This window comes from Ischnura elegans, chromosome 11 (genome assembly GCF_921293095.1).
Source record: "Ischnura elegans chromosome 11, ioIscEleg1.1, whole genome shotgun sequence".
Classification (NCBI taxonomy): domain Eukaryota; kingdom Metazoa; phylum Arthropoda; class Insecta; order Odonata; family Coenagrionidae; genus Ischnura; species Ischnura elegans.
In genome coordinates this window covers 27,286,558-27,310,178 of record NC_060256.1, presented here as the reverse complement: position 1 = coordinate 27,310,178, position 23,621 = coordinate 27,286,558, and the positions used below count along the sequence as shown (strand labels likewise).

Below are 23,621 nucleotides of genomic sequence, written 5' to 3'. Positions count from 1 at the left end.
CAGTGCTATCGTATGTAACATGCAATCTATCGCTGATTTTATTTCCGCTCGAAGCAGTGTTAGTGAATGTCAGGCACCTCTTGACTATTCATCATTGGACGGAAGTGAACTTCCTGACCTTTTCTCAGATTTCCTCTCGCGTCTTTTCTTCGCCCCGTACCGTCCGAGAAAGCGTTCCAATTGTTCAATCGTCTGTCTTTTTTTTCCCTCGACCCACTTCTCACCTGCCTCATGAAGGAACAGGAGTGGGCGTTCGCGCGCAAGTTTTGGCAGTGAAAATCGGGAAACAAAAACTCGTTTTAAAGTTCGCCCTCGGTGACTGCTGTTTTTAGGCTGTGACTCCTGCAGTGTGCGCTAAACCAGTGAACGCCCGGCTTTCCTTTTCGGGTTGATTGACGTAGGATTTATGAAAAAATTCAGCTCCCTTTAGGCTAAGGGTAAACTTTCAATGATGATTTCGATAATTTTACTTTGGGGAAGAATGGCTGACCACCAGCTTGTACTTCAGTTTTCATTTATTTTGTGACTGTACATCACTGCCACACTTAGCACGGAAAATACAAATTGTCACTATTATTAAAATTATCTTCTGCTTTTTCAGTTATTGGGAAATTTACCCCGTACCCTAAGTAACACCCGCCTAAAACAGTTATGAAAATGTGAATTATTGAATATGTATTTTGATTGATTTCATTTACCTTTCATACCCTAAGTACATTTTTTTTTATATTGAGCAGTGTCATTTGTTGATAAAATATTTTTTAACATGAATACACTAAAGCAAAAACAAGAATGTGATTTACTTCACTAACACTTATAAACGCTCTAAAATCTTCGAAAAGAAATATTATTTCGTTAAAACTCCGAATTTTCCCCCATAAACCTATGTCTTTTCTTTCCAATTTATAACTATTTATGTTTTATTTTTTTAATTGTTGACTTCTCTTAAATTATTCGCAGGGTAAGAATTAGATCTAATTCCTTTATTGGTTACCAGCAGACTACCCAGCGTTGCTCGGGAAGGATAGTACCCAGGGAAGTGGAGAAAAATGGAATTCAAGGTCACGTGACAGTATTTTTAGGTAAAGAAAAGGTATGATGATAGTATACGTATTGAACAGCGAACAATGGAAAAAAAACGATTTCCGTGTAACGCGCACGGGATCGGCTCAACAAATCGATCGTTATGCGTGTCTGTACGTGCGTAGACCAAAAACGTCATGTGAACGCATACCCCAGCAAAATAATTTGCACCGAGAGGATTAATAGTAAAGTGTAGAATCCTTTGAGTTTTCCCTTTGGGCTTAATGTCTGTGAATGCATGTGGGGCTTATGGAAATTCATAGCGGTGAGACAAAGAGACATCCTCTTTTATACACCTCTATATAGATTGGATAGTAGCAAAGTTTTTCTGTGAGTTTCGTGGTAGTGACTTTTGCCTTAATGAACCCCACGTTTTACACTCAGCTGCCAACCCGTCCCTTCGGAGGCATTCCATGGCGGTCGCTCAAGTCCCGTTCATGAGTCGTCCCCGCCGCTCCCAGGTCCCCCACACCATTTCATCTCGCGGATGAACTCCCCCACCCCACTCCGTCCGACACCCCTCCCCTCTCCCGCTGTTAGGTAGGTTAGTTAGGTGTCCACTTTTCCCTTCCCCTGATCAGTGGACGAAAGTTCTTCTTGCTTTCGCCAACCGGCCGTCCTAAGCATAAACGTCTCGGACCTTATTCCTTTCTCTTCCCATACTCTCGTCTTCATTCTCGTGAGCCCGTTGGAGAAAAACCTCCATCGAATTCCATCGATCCATTGATGGAGAATCTTCTGTTTATGTTCAATCTATTGTGGAAAGTTTTTCGGATAGTTTCGATGTGTTTCAAACATTGATTGCTCTGTTGGCCGTTGAATCAGGCAAAAAATGTCTGAGATGCGGCATCAGAAATGAGGTCAGTTACTAGTCACTGTGATATTTGGACAAAAGGTCAGCTAGTAGTGTTCCACAGAAGTATTTTAAATTACCTAGGATTAAACTCTTTACAGTCATTATCAGGGTGTTGAAATAGAGTAGAAATCTATATTGGTAAATTACAACCTTTCTGTGGGACATTTCATCGTGAAATTATTTCCAAGTATTACAGTATGGTTATATGAAATGAATCCTGAGAATGTGTTATATATTAGTGAAAATAGCGTAATTTGCCTAGCGTCTGAATCAATATGCATCTTACCCCGTAGTTACGGGATCCGTACTGATATATATTTTAAAACCCATACTCAAAACATGTTAATAATTTTGTAGAGATTATTTAATGGATTTCAGGCATAGTTATAATTTTCCAGTCATTACGTTTATCTCAAGTATCACTCTTACAATTTCTCCCTGCGGATACTGTTTGTGCTATTTCCTGACGGATTTCTCGCGGAAAGAAGTTTCACCCCAAAGCTCATTTAAATTCAATTTTTTAAACCGTCCCTTTTTATTCGTTGTTAATTCGTGTACTCTTTCAAATGGTTATTCACAATTAAATTAGAAAATAAATAGTGGAAAACATTTGAGTAATTTTTACTGTACTTTCCGGGTTTCTAATTTTGCTTCAAGCTTTTACTCACTATTCTAATTATTATCGGATTATTTTTAGTGAGGGCAATTCGGATAATATTTTTTACCAATTTTCAATTTTTCCTACAGATTCCTTGTCGATCAAAGCACTTATCATATCGTTAAAGTATAAAAGCGTTTGAGCTATTTTTCCTCTCCTGGATTTGCTACTCAGGCCTTGATTTTGTTAAAACTCGGCGTGCCGCAAGGTGATTAAGGTGTTTCTATCACCTTGGGCGTGCCGTTCATTTTTTTAACACTTCAAATAGCAGCATGTGTATAATACACGTGCTTAAATTATTAGTCCGTTATGAATGGCGATCACCTGTTCAAAAGATAACTAAAGACTTGATAGGAATTCACATTATGAGGATCCTACGAGCTAAGTGGTGCAAGTGCAGTTTTCATAATTTTGGTCGGCATTTATCTCCAAAATAAAAGAGATTGAACTTACACCCCATGGCATCTAGGGTCCCCAATTATATGCTCTTGGTGCCACTTAGTGTTCTTATCGCCAGTCACTCACTGCCCGTATGTACTGGATGATGCTATCGTGTGATGAGTCTGCCTCGAAGGAACTGGAGATCCATCACAAAGCAAAACCTCCACTCCCATTCGCGATGAATCACGGCATGCTCGAGTTCCTGCAACCCAGTAACCCGTTTTCCTCGCGGCAATCACAAGCCTTGATTGTCAGCAATCATGCAAATCATTGGCACTGCTTTCGAGAGAGAAAATAGTGCAAAAAATGGAAGGTTAAGATTGTTAGGAAAGTTAAGAAGACGGAATATTACCCGAAAGAGATAAGAACTTAATTTTCATGGAATGGTGCGAGGATAGAATTTTTTGTTGCAGTACTGTATTATACGTAGTACTGTAGTATACGTAGTACTGTAGTATACGTATTAATCGCAATTTCGGTGATAATACTTAAAGAAGAGACTACTACGGTAGAAAAAATGAATGCATGATTATACAGGATATAAGAACACGGTTTAAGTTTGCATGTGGTTGATCCATGATTATTCCTGAAAATTTGCGGAAAAAATGCATCAAGGCCTGTTTACGCGACACAATTACCTGCGCGGGTAGATGCCTCACATATTCATCATCAAAATCGCTTGTAAACACAAAAAATTGCGTGATTGATCGAATGCATGTCTATAGGAAGTGGCTCGTTCTATTTTCATGCATGTATCCGAGATTTGTCCTTCAACGTACTTGCAAGGGTAGATGCATCGTGTGAACACTGCTTAACAGCTCATAAGCAATCTAGGAAAAAGTATGGGAGTATACATATCCCAGTACCATCTAGACAATCTTCAATCTCAAACGAAAAATGCTGGGCAACCTTATTCTTATTTTCCGAATGTCGGATTTATGTTTAGTCGGTTTTTTTCGAAGAATCATTCCTTCATATATTCAATCCGATGATTCGTATGCTCAGGCGAGGGAAATCTTCACCCCATATTAAGTATAGATTGCATTCTATTTCCAGCAACTATCGTCCATTAGGAAAAACCTTGTGATTGTTCTCCATTTGACAATGCTCATGGTATTATATGAAGTTTGTGTGCATAAGTGCGGAATATACGTAGCACATATTTTGGAAAAATTTGTATGTTGTGGACACAAACCTAGGTCAACTCGTTTACTACTGAGTAAAATCATTTGTACACAATATACAAGATAACTCTTGACCCGTCTACCACGTGTTTAGAGGCGCTTCATCTCTGGGAAATGAAAGGAGGACAAGAAGCTAGTGGAAAGGTCACGGATATAGAGGGCGCCATTCACTTACGATCTCAAATTCTATCCTTAACTATGGATTCAGGATGGGTTTCTATCGTTTTGAAGGATATCTAATGAATGGGCGTGATGACACAAAAAGCTTGAATAGCCCAGTTAATCTGAATGAGGGAAATACTCCTTATGGTTAAGAATGAAATACGTCAGTAAGGCGCTATCATGTCATAAGAATGATTTTAATAGCTTCTAATTCAGTATTTGAACAAAGCAGCTAGATTAAGGTGAAAACACTCCGATATTCTAGTTACGTGAAGTCCGCACGTGGCCGTTTTTACTATTGCGCTCTACAAATTGTGATAGACGAAAATCTACTCAGTGCGTGCTCGTCAATACTTATCTTTTCGTGGTTCCTTTTCCCATCTTACGACAGCGCTATATCTTATATTAGATACGTCTAGTACGCCTGTGTCCGGCTTCGTAATCCAATTTTCTAGCTGGGGCTTAAATAAGCAGTAATCAGGGCTGGTAACCGAATTACGTATAAGTATTAGAAACGATTATATGTATCGAATCCGTACTTTCCGGTATTAATACCGGCGAATTAAAATACTCTATTTCAAGTATGGAGAAATGGATTACTCTTCGATGCTATTAGTTTATGTTTGAAGCGGACCAACGGAAACAGACGGATTTCATAGGGAAATTCAATAACGACATTAATTGCAAGTGTCATAAAATTAAACAGGAAATGGAATTATAAATATTACTTTAACTTCCCTTCTCACCAAAAATATGCTTGATTTGAAGATTCATTCTTTCTATCAAGGACACCTAGGAATATAGTCAGGTTGGCCGAGTGGTCTAAGGCGCCAGACTTAAGTTCTGGTTCCCGAAGGGGAGCGTGGGTTCGAACCCCACACCTGACAAATTTTTTTCCGACCTCGGTGGCGGCGAAGTGAAGTATTTTCCTGTCATAGAAGGGGTCGCTGGTTTGAGTCCCGGTGTTGCACCTATTCAGGTCTTGCATCTGCGTGTATGCTTCGTGATTAAGTTAAAACCCCCATGTAAAAGGCCAGTGTCGCGTATTTGCACCATTGATCTTTTACTTATTTGTGTATAATGGTGGTTCAAGAATAAATAATAAAATGTAAAAAAATATTATGTTCTGACCTCGTTTGCACCTATCGCCGTGCTGCGGATATTTTTGAAAACCGATTTCAGTTAACCTCAAGTGGATGTATAAAATAAACTTCTACGGTACGACGTGGGGTCTCTTCTATGTGGCCCCATTGCTCACTAGTAAGAAGAGAATAGAGACTTGACGGAACTAGCTGGGAAAACGGAGTTATGCAGTGCACTATTCTAAGTGTTGCAGTGATGTGAATGAGCCAATTGTTCTCTGCTCGTAGCTTGGTAGTATTTATCTCTCGGAAGATTTAATAATTGGGGAGAGGCATTTGCTGCCCTTGCCCTTTCGCCGTTAGTTGATGGCTGATTCGATGAAAAAAATGCGAGCCCCACTTTCAGCCTTCCGTCCATTACGTTTGAAATCATTCTTGCTGTGTAAGCATGGCAGAGGGGTGGTTCAATAACCTCGTATGCGCCTTGAACCCTTTTAGAGAGTCTGGAGAGAAAGCCATGGACCACTTCTCAAAAGAATCAACATTCAGGTGATTAAGATTATCTTGAGAAGACTTGACGGTAAAAAAAAATGAAAAGGGAAATAAAATTATGTCCTCAAATTTTTAATGGAGATTAATGGATTTTGTAGGCTGTAAAATGGACGAAGAATGAATGACTTTGATAATTGCTAGGTCGAACTGTGGTAACCAGATCTGTCAAAAATCGCACCTCGATTTGTTATTTATCTCGTGCAAGTTCATAGCCGGTTTTCTAGGACTTCCTTGAAACTTACCTCTCGTCTTTTATCATATCTAGTTGTAATCCCTGGAATTCCCTTCCGTCATCTATAAAAGATTCCTATTCTCTATCCATTTTCTAAGAAAGGCTTTTCAATTATTGCCTCATCGGGAACTTACCTAGGAAAATTATATTTATTTTTGTTTTTTTTACTCTGATATTTTTCTTCCCGTTGTTTGCTTCTGTATGTTCTATTTTTTAAATTTTTGTTGCAAATGCAGTTCTGCCAGTTGTATTTTTATTTTCGTTGCTTGAGCAGAAATTATTGAAAATGTTGTTTTGGCTCTTACGGGGAAACATAAAGCATTAATAAAATTTTATACATTCATTCATTCATTGAATAGCTCATCCACGAGTATTAGTATAGAGTATTCTCCAGTTGGACTCTAGATAGATTTTGTCATGGTCATATGATGTATCAAATATTATTCCAAAGATTATAGAAAAAAATACTAATTATAAATTATCCCTACGCTGCTGAAATTTTTTAAAACAGATGAAGCCCGAAGTAGCCTCAAAAATGAAGCCTCAACGAAGCCTCCTCCATCGGGTCCCTATGTCTCATTTATGCGAATTATTACGAATTGTTTGGTAAATTTGCCGTTTCTCCGAGGAAGAGATATAACCAAGATGTAAAAATCAATGAACAAGTAGGTTCTGCATTGATGATGACATTTTTGACCAAAACATGGATTCCCTGGAAAAAATGACGTAGCTGTTGAAGTTCTTTCTGAACAGATTAATGACGTCGCGCAGTTATGCTGAGTGGGTCACCTTATCTCAGCTATTCTGCTCCTCCACGCATCGTGCCCACGTGGTTTTTTTGTTGTTTGCACAATTATTGACAGATTCCCACTAGACCTGCTGTTATCTTAACATTAATTAGTCACAGCGCTTTTTTGGACTGCGATTAAGTCTTGGGATTTCCGTAAGAATGAATCGTCATTATATGAAATAGCGTAGAGTACAAGTATTTAATCCTCTATTTTTAACTTATTAACTTTTATAAACAGAGATAACAGTCAAAAACATTTGAATAGAACTTCCATAGCTAATAAAACTTTGCTTCTGCCTTTCCCTTATGTTTCTTTTACTCCACCGTACGAAATAACTCCATCTTCCGATAAACTTTTGCAATGATGTCATGTTTGCGTTTCCAACTTTACAGGCATTCTTCCATAGTAACTCTTCAAATTACTTCTTTCCTTGTTTCCCTTCCGCGTATGGCCAGCATACATGCAAGAAAAGAGATACTGCTGACATAAATGTTATAAATAGTGTTTTCCGCGAACAAGCTCCCTCTTTAAGTTCTTAGTAGTACAAAGATCTGTACCACTTGATGGGATTTTAATCGCCTTCCGCATGGACGTAAACATTTTTGCTGCCCATAACTCTTGCCGCATTTCTTTAATGCTTCCCTTACGAGGACGCATGTCCTAAGCTCAATCGGCTTTATGGCGACAGATTACTCCATTAAAACGTTTTCTTCTCTCTTGAACTTTTTAGAGCATATAAAGTTGACCGTTTTTAGAATTTGTCTGTATCTTAGATTTTTTTATTGTTTCTTTTATCTATTTTCTAATGAGTGTTTCTTATATTTGGCATGAAGGAAAATTTTCAACAGTTTCATTTGTACTTGCATCCTGAAAATTTCAAGATGATATCATAATTTTTACGCGGGTGATCTGTCACCAAAAATTGGCCGGACGAGTAGGAGGTATGCGATATCATTTAGACTCTTTCAATGCCCCCAATATTTACCTTCCGGCCTCATCTCTTAAATCTCCGATTTTGCCCCAAAGACAATGTTTCCGTCATCTCAACTCTCTTAATTATTGTCTTGTGATTTACCCAATCGTAAAAATGGGGAACATCATAGGATTAGCGTTGACTTTGTGCAATCTTGTTGCAACGGAGTTAAAACAACGATTTCTGGATATTGTTATTACGGACGTTTTTAACCATCATTGGACATCATGAGGCAAAATCAGTAAAGGGGGAATTACGTACAAGAACCGCAGAAGTGATTGTGCCAACCGTATGATTAATCTGAGCCAATTTAAAGCTCAATTACCATTTTTATATCAAGAATATACGGATATTTATAGCACATTCCGTCTTTTTGCTCTCAAATATTTTTGTGAACGACAGAACACAGTAATGGTAACTGTAACTGTAAGAAAACAATTTCTATAAAGAACATGTTTTTCGTTAAAATCAACAAATTTTAATGCAAAGAAAATTGTAAAATTACGAAGTGATTCTCAGTCACACAAAAATAATAAACATGATTCATAGAACATTGAGTTACCCAAAAAATAGTAGTAAATATAAAAAAAACGTAGTGAAAGGTTTAAAAATGCTTATAATGCATGATTTTCAATAATTACATCAACTGTGTAAAAAAGGCAAAGCGAAAAATGGATGAGTAATCGTTCAGGCTAAAGTATTTAATAATTGAATAGCAATAATCAAAGTTTTAAAAAAAATGGGATAGTGTAAACCGTTTGTTCGTGGAAGTTCTATTCGGAGGTTTGTTGCCTGGAGCGTATTGACGATCGTAGAAAGGGAGGTCAGTGGACACGCACGGCAAGTGATCACTTGTCAGGCGGCCAACTGCTCCGCCCGCGGTCTCATCTTGGGGCTTTTCCAGCGGTTTGCTTAGCGGAGTCTCGCGACCTCTTTTCTGTACGCGCGTGGCATTAGGCGGGTGCTTCGAGTTCGGGCTAATAGCCGACCGCCACAGCGAAGCACTCGAGTAACGTCCGGAAGATGCCTTCGTAGCTTGTAGAACTTGAATGATGATGCAGATTTTAATGATCATCATCATCATCAAATGGTTGTCTACCCACTGGCATGGTCCTACTTAGTTTCTCCAGCTTCTCCTTTCCCGGGCATATTCCATGATTTTAAGAGCTTCATCTTTAACTTCTATTCATGCTCACTTCGTCTTTCATTTTCAGACTTCTCTTTTCTCTTCTATTTTCTCCTTTCACTGCTCCTTATACTTCTGTATTCAAAATCTTAATCCGTGAATTTAATAATGTACAAAGAAAGCTGCACGATTCGTCAAAAACTGCTACGGACGTACAGAATGCGTTACATCTACATAATACCCTGCGATGCACCTATAGGGCGTTTGGCAGGGGGTGATCATTCACCAGTATGCGGCACGCAATAGGATTCCCACATACATACCACACGGAGCCAAAAACGTTTCGTATACTAGCAAATTATACCACCGCATTCTTTCAAAAGCAGAACTTGCCAACTACTCATTCATGTTTTTTGCCAATAAAGCTAGAACACATAAAACATGCTAATAAATAAAAGCGAACAAACTATGTATATTGGTGGATTTATACATAGTTTGTTCGCTTTTATTTATTAGAATGAACCTCCACAAAGTTGAGCCTGTTACGATAGAGATTATAAAACATGCTGTTAGAAATGATAATAAAATTAAGGTTAGTAAGCTACACCACAAGTCATCTATCTAATCTGTTTGTGAGATCTAACGCTGCCGTTATAGTCTCTTATGGATCCTGGAAGAAAGACATTTTCAATATGTCTGTTCTATGATAATGATGAATATGATTTTCTCTGTGTCGCTTGGAAAGATATCTATTCTCAACTGTTACAACAACAATTACACGGATGTTAAACAAATTAGGCTGCGAGCCGCTTGATACTCGGAGGTTGCGCTCTGGGTTTAGATTGTTGGAGCAGTTGAGAATGGCTATCTTTCTGAGCTGCACGGAGAAAATCATATTTTAACCCCACTATATTTCCAGACCCGACAAAAACGATAAATTAAGATAGATATTTTGCCGAACGGATTGGTATTCGTATATAGAATTCGTTTTTCCCGCGAACAGTAAAGGACTTTATTAATGCTAAGCGTAATTTCGTTGGAGAATTTCCTTTTATATGTTAGCGGATGGTATACAAACACCCCCACCGTATACGGGGGAGGTTTGTTTTCAACCTCCGCAAAAACACCACACAAGCGACTGGCGGGTACTGCACGGATAGGGCAACTGCACGTCCTCCGCACCACACGCTCAAGTCATTTCTGACCTTACGTTGTTAGTTTAAGGTTAGTAGCAATCTCAATCACTACACTGCCTCAATTGATTCTTTCACCAAGAGTGAACTACGGAGCGACTGCCAGAAAACTCGCAGAATGGCTTCAGCATTGACATGTCTTGACCTTTATGCCGATAAAAGAGAATTTTTTTACGATTTTTGCGATTTACCCATCCAGATAGATAAAAAATAATTAAAAAACAAAGGAAATGTTAAGTTAGATCTAGTGTTTTCCTGGCGAATATACCGAATAAAGATTTCCCGAGTTTCCAACCGGGTGAGAGTGTCCGTTATCTCCAACGTTGCGAGGTCCGACACGTTCCTCGTCATCAGGGAATGATGCTGGTGTCATTAAAATATCCTGGATTTATACTTTCACAGTTGCAGTCTCTTCCCATTAACTTTTTTCAGCACCAGCTCCATGTGTTCCTCAGCGTGTCTATATTGATCAAATCTTGGCATCCAGTGCTGAAAACTATAAGGGGACATCCATTACTTTTGTGAGTCGTTTAGGGGAGAAGGTGTCAAGCCGATTCTCAACCAATCTCACGTGGGGAAGAGAGGGAATTCTGGCAAGTATCACGTAATATTTTCCGATTTTTTAAAGATCTTAGTAATCTTAAATACTAGTCTTAACTAATAATAATTAAACTAATTGTTGTTTTAATAAATCCATCACAATAAGCATAAATTAACACGTTTAAAGTGAAAATACGCATTTTGAAAAATCTCACGTGAGATTAGAGGGAGGGGGAGAGAGATTTGAGCCAAGTCTCACAAAAATCGCCAAAATTACCTCACGTAATTAATGGACGCCCAAAGTCATTGGAGGACTTAATTCGGCGTCCACCAATACAAAGATACTACAACTGCGATTCAAGTATAAATACATGTAGAAAAGGTAGATACACAAATGGTCGTATTAAATTCTCCCATAGCTCGTCCACCTTGCAAGTAAAAATTGTCACTGTGTTGGTGTGCGGGAAGCGGGACTTCACCGCGGGGACCAAACCTCAGCCTCTCAACCAGAGTAGCCTAAAACAACTCACACATTCACTCAGAACAAACAATCAAAATAAGATCCTTTGTGAGGGCTGTAGGGACCTCAACTAAGGCTTCTTGTTCCACAAAAAACCGGGAATCTTCATAGGAAAAGCCTGCTAAGGATAACCAGTGGTTTTTGGATACACATGCACTCAATAACCAGTCACACACACATTCACTCACCCACAGATGGTTTCACACTTCCGGGAGAATAGCTCCAAATAGAGCGTTGTCAGGGGTCGGCAAAGGGACGAGAGGAACCAGACGTATACGTATTTCGGCAACAAGGTAGCCCTCTTCGGCGTGCTGAAGGAAAAAGAAAAGCACTTTCAACACAAGGCTGAAAGTGGAGAGTACGGGTGGACAACCTGACCACGGTCGTGACACTAGCATCATTCCCTGATAACGAGGAACGTGTCAGACCAAGACCAAGAAACGCTGGAGAAAACAGACACTCTCACCCGGCAGGAAACCTGAGAAAGCCTTATTTAAATTAGCATTTAAGTGTCACTTTTTTCTCTTTCTGTTCAATGTTGTGTTAACTCAATTTTCTTTTCCTTTTTAGGTAAGGAACCCTTTTATTCTGTTCATGTTGCTCGTTCTCAAAACGCACGTAAGTATTGTTCACTCTTAGCTATGCATCGTTTAGTTGTATTTGTAGTCACTTAATCGTTTGCTGGCTGTGGAATGCATGACTTTAAATTCTTTTAAGTGTTGCGTTTTTTTTAAATAAGATCATCCCTCTAATTAAATGTAAATTTATTTTTCTGATAATGAACTACTACGTGATGTAAAAAAATTCGTAGCGGAATGAGTCCTCAGGATGAAGAGTTCTGATTTTTTTGGGACATTTTTATCTTCTAAGGTCATAAAAATATATTTTTGAGTGAAAAATGTGTGAGCAACTTATCGTCAATACCCAAAAGTTCTCTCACGTGTTATTTTTTTGAGTTGTTGTCCAATATTTGACAAGGTTTTATTCTACTGACGAAGGGGTTTAAAGATCTGTTGTATTTATAGGTGGTTTATTTTTCGCTCTTAGAAGAGCGTTTATGATAAAATTGTTTTGGAAAAGAGCTCGACATAGTTTTCTCCTCATTAAGCTTTGGTCCGTGCACATGTCTTCGACAGATTTGAAATATTACATTTAACTTAACTTAATTTTAAATCTATTGTAGGCTACCTCTATTTCTATTTTTCCGACACCATATTTTTCTGGTGAATAATGATGAAGATAAAATTGATTGACTGTGTCAGTAACGAGGAATTGCTTAGATGGGTGGGAGAAAAGAGAAGCCTCCTAAAAACCTTAAGCAGAAGACGGGGCAACTAAGTTGGCCGCATTTTGAGGTATGATGGCCTGATGAAGACAATCGCTGAAGGACAGGTGGAAGGGAAGAAGGGCATGAGGCGGCCCCAAATGAGTTATGTCTGGCAGGTTATAGAGGATCTAAAAGAGAAGAAATACGTCGCTACGAAAAGGTTTGTGGATAGGAGAGAAGAATGAAGAGCTGTGTCAAACCAATCTTAGGATAGTTGACTAATGATGATGATCTTTTCTGGACGATGCGCCTGAAACCACCTAGTTTATTGCAAAACGTATAATGATTGGTGAACGGCGCTAATATGAATACGATTCGTTCAAAGATGAAAGGAATCACATTGGAACTTGTTTTTCGCCTGATCCATTATCCTATAATTGCCATCTCATCGTATTGTCGTGTGTTGTCATGCTTTAGTATTGATTGAAGAAGGGTGTACTTCTGTGTTTGGGAAGTCCCCCGATAATTTTTTCGCCAAGGGAGTTTCCATTTGGTAATGACATGTCTCTCATAGACTCTAGCGTCTTAAGATGAACATGGAAACGTTCGTTGTTTTTGCTCATCATTCTTCGCGTACCCGCTTTGCAAAGAAAGGTACTAAACTTTTTTGTGGGATTCCAGGTTCACTCGGTAAAGATTTGTAAGAAGCATTTCTCGAGTAATTCACCAGGTGGTAAACATCCTGGACAGGATTGTATGCTCTCATTTAGATTACCAATTCAAATTTCGGTCAAAATGGTAACAACGTGAATTACCATGAGAAAAAATTCTCCTGGACCGGTAATCGAACCAAGGACCTCAGGCTTTCCGAACCACTACGCTATCCAGGTTCATCAATTAAGCTTTTAGCCAGAAATAAATTGAGCTCTACTATTTAACCGATACGTCTGGTGTTAATAGATAATTGATATTTTTATTTGTCGCAAACGTGTCGTGTGGGGATAGGTACAGCATGAAAAAATATCAAACGGTTAATTCTGTTCGGTTATAGTGTTCGGTAGTATAGAAAAAAGTATTTAAATTAGAAAAATAACATTTGAGGTATTTTGCTAATAGGGTAGTTTCCTTCATCAAAGAAAACAATAGGCATTGATTGCGATTCGTTACCCACCATTAGTGTATTCATAATACACAAATTATTTGGTTTTTGAAATACCGGTTTAGACGAATGGCAAGGGTCAAATTTTATCCTCATTTGAAAAAGGCCAGATTGGCGTCCATGCGATTCCACTCCGCGTGACGTCACAGGGACCTAGTTTCTACACGAGAGGATAGGAGTTATACATCGTCTGAGGTTACCAATGCATGCATGAGGCACAGAGCTCAGGGAAACATGTCTTAATAATCACCTATTAAAACTGGCTAAGGTCGGAAAGTTTTCTTCGTTTGATAAGGTATTAATAAACCTTTTTTAAGCCAAGCGCTACCATTCAGCAAGGTACTCAGCTATCCCCTAGCATCCTGCGTCCTATCAGCGCTCAGAGCCTCGATCAAGGTCACTTCACAAGGAGAGAGGGGGAACCAGAAATGCGTCGCACTGACTTTCCTACTTACGCGTCGCGTTTTTGCGCGCTTGAAATTTTTCACTTTTCATTTAATCGCGAAAAATAGATATCGTCATTTAAAAATCTAAAAGCGCGAAATACGTACTCCAGGAGTAATAATCTTTCGATTTAGGCAATAAAAAAATAATAGGAAACCACCCTATTCAATTACTCAATTATTATTTGTTCAATTTGTATTAATTCTGTGTAATATTTTGCACATTAATAAATAAATTTGTAAATAAATGCAAATGCACATGACATACGAAGTCGTATTTTACACGCCTTAAATTCATCTTGTGGGTGATTGCTTCAGCGTGCACGCTTTTTCACGGCTAATAGTATCATGGCTAGTACAGGCATTTTATTACCTTGGGACTCATAGAAGAACCCAAGGGTAAAGATGAATTCCATTGCTACCATTTTCCTTACATTCATAAATTAGCTGATCCGTTGAAACATGATTACGTTCCGCATGTGTAGAAGCCAACAAACATTGCACCCTACCCTCTTTGTGCAAGGTATGATGGAAAGATAGTGTAGTATGTTTATGGTTTAGGCTTTGAGAGAAAAACTAAATACTATGATCTGGGTTCGAGATGAATGAATGGATGAAGTTTATTTATGCTCTGGATTTCCTTATACGAATGCATATGAGCGTTTCTACGTAACTGTCATACCAGGGTTCAAAAATTCCATTTGAGATAAATGGACCGTTCAAAGTCCTGAAATGGTGTAAATATTTCAAATTTTAATAATCCGTACTTTTTTAACCCCATACTCCAACCATTTTTTACGAAAACGCCGCGGAATTGAGTTCTTGTTTAAATGAGCAAATGATTCCGTTTACTGAGCCATTCTATTACTGAAGATTTCTTAACGAAGATACGATTTTTCCATGAAAATTTCAAGTCAACCATCCTCCCCAATCATGACTTTTACTTACCAATCCATTTCATCAATACTTGAAAGTCACATGTTCCTGCAGAGGAATGTAATGCAACAGTGCGTGACCGTTTTGGTGTCTGTCAGTGACGATTGACATCCATTTTTTTCCGCTGACCGAAAACGAAGGATGCCGGAGATAAATCGTTTCGTATCCTAATCAAGTCCATCACAAGGATGAAAGATCAGAATTAAAAAATTCTCTGGTATTCACCGTTTTTGCTCTTGAGCGCCGTCACTGACTGACATTTTAAGCTTTGGTAGTGCTCAGGTTTCAAATTTTGGTGCGTGCGCTTCATTGGCCCCGACTGGTACACTAAATTTGTGGCATAGTATGTTCCTCGAGTAATAATGCCATATAAGTTTTATTGTTCTCAGTAAATTATTTGTTTACACAGCGGAGTATTTCATCTTTTTGCTAATCATTGCCTTCGGCATGCCGCTTGCACCGTCACCTTCATTGTCGTCGCGTAGCTTCGGTACGTTTGTTGTGAAAGCGGGGCATAGGAGTGGAATGATTGTTGAGATCTGAAATACTGGATATAATACATACTATGTGCTTACGTCTCAATGAGGTAGCCAATAATTTCGTTCGGGGGGGGGGGGGTGTCCGATACAGGGGGAAATTTTTTAAAACAGGGTATAAGGTAGGGGTTTTTAAACTAATTTTAACACTTTTTCTGAAGGAAAATAATTGTGTTTTTTATATTTCGGGGGGCGGGGTCCGGACCCCCTGGGCGTACCCCATGGGCATACCTCCTGGCTATACCACTCTTAGGTTTCTTTTATATGAATTTCTGGGTTCAATATGTATATTTTGCAATGCTCATTCCATGAAAAAGAAAAGTTAACAAGCGTCAAATCACATGTGTCAGTCTGTGACAATTCCCGTCAGTCAGTGACGCTCCATTTTTATGACCAAAGAGAGGAAACCATTACTTACACAAAGTCACGATTTTGCATACGTTTAAACAACACCTAGAACTAATTTACGAATTTCGTGGATTTTCTTTATCATGAATAATTTCAGAGCAATCATAAGAAACGTGACGATGTCAAAAAACGGAGTTTCATTTTTGTCAGTCAGTGACGACGACTTTGAAGTTTAAAATCTCCGGTTCTACAGGGGTCACAGGGTGGTACCAGAGCCAGTGTATGCTTTCACTAACTTATTTTTGGAGGAATCCTCCAGAAAGTTCCTACATTGATTTGTATTGAGTCAAAGGGGAAATATATGAACAAAAACTGGGTGTAACGGTCAGTCAGTGACGCGTAGAAACGCTCATATAACAATTTCTGCTCAAGCAGTAAAACTATGCCTTGCACAATTCTCTTGGCAGTAAGCAAAAATATTACACTGAAGTAAAATTACCTTAAGTGCATGGAGTGAAGATACAGTAAGAATCAGGAAGAAAAGAAAAATCAGAAAAAAGACTCCCAGATAATTACTGAAATATACCATACAGATAAATTTAATATATTAATGTAAGTCTTCACTCACTTAATAATTCAATAGTTTTTCTTAAAAAGACGGAGGAGAGAATTTTTTTAACGATTCTGGGAATTTCAAAGATTACAAGAATTGTAAAGATTAAAAATATTACAGAAAATATATAAGACGGGTATATATATAGAACTGCCCTTCCTACGTCCGAGGATTAGGACGTAGGAAGGGCAGTTCTCGTAGTTCTAGAATCAGAGGCTGATTTTGATTTAAACGTGAATAAAAGATATTCTGGATTATCAGTCTTAAAGAGAGTGAGACGTATTCAGTGCTTAAGGCGTAGGTGATTATTAAATTGACGGCAGGCGTGATGTGATCATTTAGAGAAATAATCTCATCTTGCTGTCTAGTGCCTTGATGGCTTACAAACATGACGCGAATGAGTTTTAGTTTCCACACTCACTTTTTCCTATCCGTTACTGCGGGAATTGCTGTCACATGTTTTTGTGCGTCAGCAGGTATTTGATTTTGCCGTTGCGACATTGGTTCGGCTAAAGTAAATGGAGAGAGACAGGATGATTATAGTAAGGGTGAAATAAATAGATTTTCAAGTCACCGAGTCTTTCATATCAGAACTGATCACCGTGTCACGAGCATTACTACATGCATGTTAAATGTCGTATTTTTTGTACCCAAGATAACTGTTGTTTTGCATCACGGTGGTGGAAACTAATTTGTGCACTGTCTGTTTAGAGGATGATGGAGGAAACTTTTAGAATGTATTGATCAGCGTATTTTGTTTCCGATTCTCACCTCAATGAAGCAATTAACCTTTGAATGGAGCAGGTTTCTAGTAGCTTGGGGGGTTAGAGTGATAAATTTTAATTTAATTAACATGGATTTTTAGTAGGGGTTCCAAAAATCCCAAAATATCGAGCGTTAAGTTTCTTTTACATCTTATTAAAATAGGAAATTAAATTTCTGATGCCAAATTTTGACTGGTTAAGGTTGGTGCATGCTGGGAAGAGAAGTTTTCAACCCATAGAACCGAATAAAAATTAAATGTAGAAATTGAAGTGTACCTGTATTTTGAAAAAATAACTTTTCGAAATTGAGGCAACACGGTTATCAGGTTAGTTGTCAAATCTCTTCCAGCATAAAATTTCTTCATTATTATCTAGTCTGCTTGTAATTTCATCTGTAATCGTGTTTGATTAGCTAATTATAGGGTTGTAACGCTTGTTAAGTGGTGTGATAAATAATCCTTTTGTTGTGTTCAAACTTTTTCGTACCGTATGTATTTGTTTTCTTCTATATTCCATTGTATTAGTTTCGTTAGTTAGTATCATCTTGATTCAGCTAATCCAATGGACGCATTGATTTTGCCCTTTCAATGTAATTCACTGATTTTATTTTTTCGTTGGTACAAGAATATTTCCTAGCAATAACACCATATTAATCACGTGTATCTATATCCTACGCGATGAGTGGCAGATTTAAAACCGATTTTCTAATAAAATAAGCGAACTTAAAATTAATTTAATAATTTTCACGTAATATTTTAACTATGCCCTCATAAAAACAACTTCAAAAACTAGTCCATTTTATGAAGCTATTTTTATGTACATAATTCCATATTCATTCTGGATGTTAACGTAATTACATTTATTTAGTAAGATTTTATGTCATGAATTATATTGCATTAGGCTTAGTTTCAGGCGTCATTCTCATTAAAAATTCGCTGCGATAAGTTAATCTTGCGACCATGTCATGCATGACTAAATGCTGGAATAAAAGCGCGCCTAGGGATTTGCATATGACTCACGGTCAGTCGGAGTTCTTCACCTTTATCTCTGTCCCCTGTCACACTTTCCATTACTTGCTTTGCCCGCTAATACGTGTCCGTCTCTCCTTTTGTGATCAGCTTTTACACTCTTCTTGCATCATCTCTGCTTTTTAAACTAGAAATCATTCGGCTAGTTCGAGTTTTCCACAGTTTTTTATCTTGGAGAATCTCACCAGACCCGGTGGCGTTGTGCTGAAAGTCCTTTCCTTACAATCGACAATTCGCGGGTTTGAGTTCCGCTTGGGTAGCCTATGATTCCCTCCCGTGCAAGGATATATATCTACGAATCATCCCCCTACTTGAAGTAATCTTTACTACTTGTAGGACAAGGATCCTCTCCTAGGCTGGTGTTAATTTACGAAGATATGAGAACTATATTTGGGGAAAATATGTTTATATAAACATTAATCAATTATTTTTCACTTGTGGGCAGTTTAAATGTTATGAGTAACATAAATTCATTATAAAATTTGAGGTAAGTATTTAAAAGCCACCTTTAAGAAAATAGCAAATTAAAAGACGTTTGCCACCACGGCGTACAATTATGTTACATAGAGTTTATTTAGTACCTTTCTTTTATTGCACTCCTCTTGACGTTGGGATTACGTGCCGCTGAAAAATGGGATTTCAGAATGCGCCAATGAACCTCCAAAGGATCTTTTTTGTCAATTATGAACTGTAAATGTAATATCCTGAGAAATAGCCTCAAACTCGATTACAGTTCTTAGTTTTCTAGAGAATCGAACTATAGGCAATGGACACAAAATTATTTGATCTCGGAAGTTAATTTAGCTCGGAAATGTTAGATTTTTTATTAATATTATTGTTTTTGTGGTAACATAATTCTTTTAACACCCTAAGCTGCCCGGTGGAATAAAGCCTTGGGAATTCTGAGTCTTCATCTGGCCACCATGCTTTAAAATATCGCCGATTAAGTATTTCCGCCCTTTTAATTAGGTTTTCATTAGGCTTCTCTTCTCCGCTGCTTTTCTTAAGACTTCCTCAATAAAGCAATATAATATTGCTCTCTCTGTTGATCCATTTGACTTTGATCATTCTTGAATAGCACCCATTTTCAATTACCTGCACCCTTGATTTCACCGCTGCTATCACTGTCAATGCCTCACTTCTGTGAAGAAGCATACTCCAAATGTAATTTCTGATAAAATATTTTCTTTACTTCTGTGTAATTTTAATTTTTCCTGTGAGTACCTCTCTTTTTTGTAGAGTGCTTCCTTCGCCTAAGCTACTCTGTTGATAATTTCTCTCTAGTTTATTCTATCGCTAGTTACTCTGCTTATATTTAAGATGCAATTAATTGTTGACAAGGGTGTACTATCTTTGCCTTAAACAACTCAAGATGATAGCATTAATTTTAACCAAGCAATGCGCCACTGCAAAAGACAAAATACAACAGTCGAGCTGTAGTGTTGCGTCCTGTTGAGGTTGTCGCAAGGCCTGTGTTCTCTGCCGCCTTTTCGAAACTTCCTAATTCTTCACTAAGTCAACCCATTCGATTTTTAGACGTGCCATGAGGATGGTTCAATAATAGGAATTCCCGCTTATTTCCGTCACATCTTACATAATGTGGGCTAAACCTTGAGTTTTTCCTTGCGCATACTCTTGCACGCGCGACCTATGTTATTGCCCAAAAGGCAATCGCGTGATGTGATCTTCCTATTAGGGACTCGAGTTGGAGTGAATGACTTCGCAATTTCGAAAAACATACAGTCACGGCTCTGTCCGTGAAATCTGCTACACGAACATTGTGGTTTAAAGTTAAGCGTAATTGTTTTCGCTGGAAATACCCCTTCGAGTCGATCAATATTTGCTGCAATGACTCTTAAAGATACAAGTTTCATTCTTTCTTATGGGCAACGTGTCGTTTTGTAAGTATAGAAATGTGTGCGGAAATGTGTGCGAAGATATTTCTGGGCGACTAGTTACTTTTTTTCGTTTTTGTATCATCTGGTGATAAACTGTTTATCACCTTAACTATACTAATGGGAACACAAAGAGTGTGGTATCAGGAACCTATTATAACAGGTCGTCTCAAAGAGTCTTGGTAAGAAAATGGAATGCACTCGTTTTTATTCACTTTACAAGTAAATTTTGCGTAATGTCTACGTCATTCAAACTCAGTTTTTGTATATCTTGCTTGCTCTTCTGGTATCATCCTGTATAGAATCATCAAGCTCAGCCCATTCTATGCCCCAATGGCCCCTCAAAGCGAGTTTTAATTGAGTTTTATAGCCCAAAACGTACTGAGCTTCCTAATACAACGATTAATTGGCTATCACACTAATATTTGCCTACGTGTGGATGTGGTCAGTTTTTAGCAATCATTACTCATGACCTCAGTGTTTCGACTCGAAGGTTGGTTTGAATAGGTGAGGGCAGAGGTCACTCAAGACTAAGCCTCATGCGTCTGAATTGCACTCATTCTGGGTAGGGGCGCCAGTTCCCTTCCCCGAGCCACCAAATACCTCCAGTGTTCTTTGTTTAAGGATGTCTTAAGCCCTTCTCATAGCATGAACTACGCATACTGCTACGAAGTAGTTAAGATAAATAAGTTTCATAAATTTCAAAGACTGCTTAAATTTTGTCTCATAATTGTAAAATACTCGTGATTATGGAAGTGAAGTGATAGCGGCAAAAATCTGCTAAGTATCTTTGAGTTGTAAATGATATTTTGATTAGAAGTGTAAGTATATGCCAACTATTTGGATGATGAAAGTTACCACTGTTCAAACCTTAGGTTTTAATCTATTTAACAAGTTCCACAATGGAATATTATCATCCAATTTTAGATATTACTACAATGGTAGGTTTTTATGATGATTGCAAAAATGGGGAAATAGATTTTGGAGGGGGAAAGTTTTAAAAATATAGTTTTCCTTTGTACAATTGGTGGATGGAATCAACGCCCGCGATTTTAAATGCTGTCATTCAATTTGTGTCGTTATAGTTTTGTAGATAATTTATTACTAGCAAGCGTTTTCTTTTGTTATTTTATATCGTATTTCCTCTGTAATCTATTAATCGAAGTACTGACTTCATCAATATATCCTTCTTGCTTCCCTACCAAAAGACATTCCAGTGATTAGGTTGTGAAATTCGGATCTTCGTCCATTAACGTGTGTTATTGACTTCATCGTCATGGTAACCATCCCATTCGCCTCATGAAAACCTTCCGATTGACAGTTCCTTCGTTCAATAGGGTAGTTTCCTTCATCAAAGAAAACGAAAGGCATTGATTGCGATTCGTTACCCACCATTAGTGTATTCATAATACACTAGTTATTTGGTTTTTGAAATACCGGTGTAGACGAATGGCAAGGGTCAAATTTTATCCTCATTTGAAAAAGGCCAGATTGGCGCCCATGCGATTCCACTCCGCGTGACGTCACAGAGACCTAGTTTCTACACGAGAGGATAGGAGTTATACATCGTCTGAGGTTACCAATGCATGCATGAGGCACAGAGCTCAGGGAAACATGTCTTAATAATCACCTATTGAAACTGCCTAAGGTCGGAAAGTTTTCTTCGTTTGATAAGGTATTAATAAACCTTTTATTAAACCAAGCGCTACCAGCCAGCAAGGTACTCAGCTACCCGTTAGCATCCTGCGTCCTATCAGCGCTCAGAGCCTCGATCAAGGTCACCTCACAAGGCGGGAGGGGGAACCAGAAATGCGTCGCACGGACTTTTTCCCATCATTCCTACTTACGCGTCGCGTTTTCGCGCGCTTGAAATTTTTCACTTTTCATTTAATCGCGAAAAATAGATGTCGTCATTTAAAAATCTAAAAGTGTGTAATACGTACTTCAGGGGTAATAATCTTTCGATTAAGGCAATAAAAAAATAATAGGAAACCACCCTATTTGGTAATCGTATCCTGCTTTGGTGTGGTATTCCATGACATTCAAGGCCGTCCGTGTCTTATTATCATCCCCTCTTGTTTTATTGATGAATTTAGACCAGCCATTGACTTGTTTTCGGGATGGCCTGTTGTGCAAACTTACAGTTCCGAAATCGGCGGTTAAAGCGTCATTATGTGATGGAACTAGATCTAAATGATACCCGGCGAGTTAACCTGAAGCCTTTTTGGCTATACTGGAATTATTATTTCTTCAGGGTTTTCTTCCGCGTCAGCTTGTTTGTAGACAACAGTTTTGCTGGCAGGATAGGCAGCGAAACTGTTGTCTACAAACAAGCTGACGCGGAAGAAAACCCTGAAGAAATGCAGAGATCGAACCATCGCCGCGGAAACCTACGTTCTAACTGGAATAATTATACGCAGCATGGATTACGCTGCATGTGCACTTTGTGATTATCGAAAACATTCATAGCACGTGGTATACATATAGAAAGTGTAATCTCCTAAGTTAAAATTCCTAAAATATTAGTAATTGTAATGATATTATCCATGATAGATTGGTATTGAACATGTAGAGGCTACGGCCAAGAAAGAATTGTCCCCCCTCCCTACGGACTCTGACCCCAATACATTTCCAAGTCCGACAGACATAATAAATTAAGAGAGATAATTTTCCGAACGGATAGGCATGTGAATTCGTTTCTTTCTCCGAAAAATAATGGACTTAAGTAAACTAAAAATTTGTACCCCATACACTACTCAAAAACAAGCAGTTTTCCGCGGAAATTTCAAGGTCGTAATTCAGCGTTTCTACTGGTTCCAGGACATTGTGCCTGAAAGGATACTACTTCAGATTCTCGTAGATTTGGGGCGTTAAATCCAAATTTGTGGCACCAGTCTTAATATTAGGTGACGTTTTAACGATATCTTCATGGAAAATTTACGAGGCTCTATTGTACGTAACCTTTTGAAATTCCTGCTTTTTTCATGATACAACAAAACGCAGTACCTTCCTTCTTGACTTGTTGATTTATGCATTCGTTAAAAATATCGAGTGTAAGTCGTCAGTCCGGGTGATCAAAAAATAATTCTTTGTCAGCGTTTCAGAATTTAATGCATTCCGTCCTCACGGCTACATAGATAGAATCACATAGGTTAAACACCTGCATTTAATATCTTATTTTAAAAAATTGATATAAAATTCACTAACTCTTGATTTACTTTGTGGTATTCTTTTATAAG

At 38.2% G+C, this 23,621-nt stretch overlaps 1 protein-coding gene and 1 non-coding gene across 5 annotated transcripts in view; both read left to right on the top strand.

The window, feature by feature from the left end:
* The window catches only part of LOC124168313 (cell growth regulator with RING finger domain protein 1-like), a 257,644-nt gene that overhangs the window by 160,372 nt on the left and 73,651 nt on the right, over positions 1-23,621 (top strand). The gene's annotated exons all lie outside the window — the stretch shown is intronic.
* Positions 5,188-5,271, top strand: Trnal-uaa. The gene has a single exon. It is a non-coding gene; the product is annotated as a tRNA-Leu (tRNA).